The sequence below is a fragment of the Camellia sinensis genome, chromosome 2, assembly GCF_055761805.1.
Source record: "Camellia sinensis isolate YWXY chromosome 2, ASM5576180v1, whole genome shotgun sequence".
NCBI classification, from domain to species: Eukaryota; Viridiplantae; Streptophyta; class Magnoliopsida; order Ericales; family Theaceae; genus Camellia; species Camellia sinensis.
Genome location: NC_138962.1, coordinates 124,460,266 through 124,464,491, shown reverse-complemented (window position 1 = coordinate 124,464,491; position 4,226 = coordinate 124,460,266). Strand labels below are relative to the sequence as shown.

The 4,226-nt window shown below is 34.8% G+C and overlaps 1 long non-coding RNA gene across 1 annotated transcript; it reads left to right on the top strand.

Annotated features, from left to right (window-relative positions):
- The first annotated feature begins 2,039 nt into the window (after positions 1–2,039).
- Positions 2,040–3,565, top strand: LOC145820325 (uncharacterized). Its single transcript, XR_014361602.1, has 2 exons — positions 2,040–2,295; positions 3,240–3,565. It is a non-coding gene; the product is annotated as an uncharacterized LOC145820325 (long non-coding RNA).
- Positions 3,566–4,226: the final 661 nt, after the last annotated feature.

The following is a 4,226-nucleotide window of genomic DNA, read 5'->3' as shown; positions in this document are numbered from 1 at the left end:
CGTACCCTAAAAAATATATATTGTCATCCCTTTTCACATTTATTCCAGCAATTCCAGCCATTTTCATATATATTCCAGTAACATCAGCCATTCTCCTATTTTTGTGTTCAAGTCGCTACGCATACCATATACCACCCAATTCATCCCCACAACTTTAAGTTGAATTTAAATCACAATTAATTTCATAGTAGAGTACAACAAGAAGAAATAACCATAAATCAATAATACGGATAACCAAAATAAAAATCATAAAAGATGATTTGCGAGTTATCACATAAATTCTTAGATTCTTTACAAACATATAGGATTTTCAGCAGTGACCTATTTTAAAGAAAATATGAAATCCATGCCAAATGAATTTCAATGATCATAATATTTTTACTAGAGTTAGTTCATTAAGTTAAGGAAATATTACTAGAAGTACTCTAGGGCTAAAAACCGTTTTAAGGTGGAGAATTTAAACTTGGAAGAAAACTGGTATTTTTAAATAGAAAATTTCAGCAAGTCCCAGCGCAGGTAGTTCAAGTTTCAAAAATGAAAATAGGTATCAAACGACGTCAAATAGGGGTGGGGTCTGAACTGTTTGTTATATATTCAAGTTAGAAATACTTTTCCAGAAGGACTTGAAGGCTGAAAATCTCTGTAACATGGAGAAATAATTTTTCTATTATAATTGGATAGAATCTGTTGTGCTTTAATAAAACAGCAATTTCTTCTCTGATACTTATCGGTTTTTAGTGAAATTAGTGTCAAATGAAAGGTAACACATGTATCTAACTTTTTGAAGTGGTCTTGACCAAAATTTCATTTCTTAGAGAAAATAGTGTAGGTTTAAGGTCGCTGTTGCTGCGGTGTTATGGGCAGCACTTGGGAAAAATATTTATTCTAGTAATAAAATGGTGTCCAATGAATTTATAAAAATTCACAAATGTATAGAAACACCTATATCTACTTCCAGTAAAAATAGATTCATAACATAAATTATTTTTAATTTATTTAAGCATTTCCAAACGATAAAAAAAAAAAAAAAAATTCAGAAACAGTGCAGAACATGAATTTCAAGGAAAAAGGAACCGATCTTACCCCATTTCACTCACATGCAAGATTATTTCAAAACAATGGAAGGTATTTAAGCATACAAGAAGGCAAAATCAGTAGCTAAACCATTTAATGTATGCATGCAAGGAAAATATAAAGCTCACGAAGACATGCAAACTAAAAGGATGAACATGTATTTAAAATTTCTAACTATAAGAATATTTGCATCATACAAACAATATACTATTCTCAATCAAAATACAATATCAGATTCATATATGTATATATCTAAGAGGGGTAATCGGTACAGTATTCCTACCTCAAGAGCTTTAAATTTTTTTTTGCTAAGTGTTGAAGCTTCTTCCTCTCTTCCTCCTTTCTTCTCTCCCTTTCCTTCCTCTCCCTCTCTTTCTCTCTTTTCTTTTCTTCCATTCTCCCTATCGTGAGTGTGTGTGACTGAAGTGGTGTCCTATATGTATGCACTATTGAAGAGATTTGTGTTTGAATTTTTTTTATTTTTTATTTTATCAAAATCCCCATTGGGTTGACATGCCATCGTGTGGCATGCTTTGCGATGTTCCTGGTCTTGGACCTGACTGGATTTGGTAATTTCGAAGTAGTGAATCACTTTTGGAGTCTTGAATATTGTGTAGTGATGTCGAGATTTTCTTTCTAACCTTGTTTAAATCTTCTCAACAAGCCCTAAGTAAATTTGTGGGTTTCGGGCGTAAGGACAAAATGGGAGTGTAGAAGTGCCTTAGGGAAGTGCCTTAGAAAGATTTTGGGCACAATAGGCAATCCCACATGTGCGGCGAGGATGGCCTACACGTGTAGTTGTCTCCAGAGGAACAGTGAGGTTTTGAAGGCAAGAGTTTCAGTTGGAAAATTTACTGTGTCAAACAGCACATGCGGGAGGAGGGTGCCGCACGTGAGGGAAAGCATGTTTCTGACTAGAATTTTGTGCTCCATTCTCTCAAATCTGATCCCCTTTCATTTTTCTTTCACTTTTCTCTACTCTCTCTCTCTCTCTCTAAACACATCTCTACCTATTCTCTCTAAACCCAACCAAACTCTAGAACTTTCTTTAATCTAGCAAGATCAACACACATTTTGGTACTAGTTCTTGAGGCCAAAACGATGAGTGCATTGAGAGCCACGTTTTGATCGGTGGAGATCGATTTCTAGCATGGTCAAATTTTTGGGGTTTTTACTCATGTTCTCTTCAAAATCTTGAGGAAGAGATTTTCTTAATGCTGTGTATGCTATTTAAGTTTATTATGTGCTATTTTGATCATTAGAGATACTTGGAAGATTAGGGTTTTATTAAATTAGTATTTAATGCATAAAAGAAGGAGAATTCTCAAATATTTTCAAGTTCTTTAATTGATTGAACAACTTGTTTTTAAAATGAGAAATCCCCAACTTTGCTAAAACCCTAAAAATGTTGAAGTTGAAGAAACTAATTTTGTGTTGAAAAATTATCAAATTCTTGAAATAATGAGAGTATTGGTTACATTGAGAAATGATGAGATTATGATTTGGTAATGCTATTTCTATTTCCGGAACTTATGAGAAATGTTGAAATTATGCTCTAGATATTGCCTATATTGGAATATTTTATTAGTGATAATTGTTTTGGCAACCAGTGGAGGGTTGTATTGGTTTGTTGTAGAAATTGCAACAATTGCAAAGCACACATTCATTTACAATGCATGTTCATGTTTTAAACTTCGTATCGCATTTGAATAATGCATTGAAAATTGTTTTGATGAGAACAAATGGAGTGTATTGAGAAAATGGGATAAATACCTTGGTGAATCCGATTGGGAGGTGTATATGATGACAATTAAGTTGGCTTTGGGTCCATGGTGAAAGTCCAAAAACATGCACAGGGTAGGCCCCAATTTCCTTTCGGTTAGGAGTGGGTAAAGTGGTTTTGGTAGTGCTCGACGAGACTACTTGCGAACACTGGCTTAGGGATTACTAGAGTCATATTTACCACCCCTTATTTTATCTAACTAAATGATTGATTGGTTATGGATTTGAACAAGTTCATGGCATGATGTTTCAAAATGAAAAAGCATTGTTTTTGTGCATAACATCTCACATGCATTCACCTCATGATATTGTTAAGTTTTATGCACTTCATGAAGATTATTTCTACTGGGCATCAATGCTCATCCCATCGTGGACAATTTCAGGTGTTGATAGCATATCTCCGCCGAGGTGATGACTTGGGAGAATTTTGGAGTGTGAAACTCGTTTTGCTTTGCCTTATTTTGTATAGTCAAGGGTTATTTATTTATTTATGGCTTAAGACCCACTTTTGATGTAATCGGGCAATGCGTTGGAAATTATAGCCTCTACGACATAAACTTGTATGTATTTAGCTTTGATTCTCATAGATCACATACTATAGACTCATATCATAGGGATGGTAAATGTATTATTGCATGTGACTCCTTTTCGTAAACCTCAACTGAAAGTTATAAAATGAATGACCGAGATTGAAAATGACATTATTTAATGATGAGTCCTGAGATATATACTATTTCAGTATGTAAATTATACTAATGTTGGGAATTGATTCACGAATGTGAGTGATATGTAATAAATCAAGGTTTCAATATTTTGGAGACGTTACAACTTGACATCAAAGCTTACTGGGTTTGAATACCTTGGACTCGTAGGAGATGATTTTTACCACAACAGGTTCATTTCGCTAGTTAGGAATGTTTATATGCCTTGCGTACTAAGTGACAAGATACTTATGTGACTAAGTGGGTATGGGTTTAAAATTATAGAGATCCCAGTTTTCACCCGACCTTTGTTACATTCCGGATTCGAGTTTCGTGATTTAATATTGTATCAATGCCTTGTTTCCTTGTTTTTCTCTTTGAATTTGAGTTTTGGAATATGTTGGATGTGTTCGGTTTAGGCTAGTTGCTAGTTGTTCAAGTTGTTGATGCCCAAAAAATTGCTTCTTCGCTCATGTGAGGATTCTTGCGCTCGAGCGAGACTTATGAAATTTGGTTCTTTGCTCGAGCGAGACTTCTTGTGTCCGAGCGAGTTTTGAGTGTTCTCAAGTTTCTTTCCCAGACGCAGAATTTTTGGAAAAGTGAAGTTCTTCGCTCGAGCGAAGCTTCTTGCGCTCGAGCGAGCGTGTGCGTCTGTAAAACTTCTGAAGC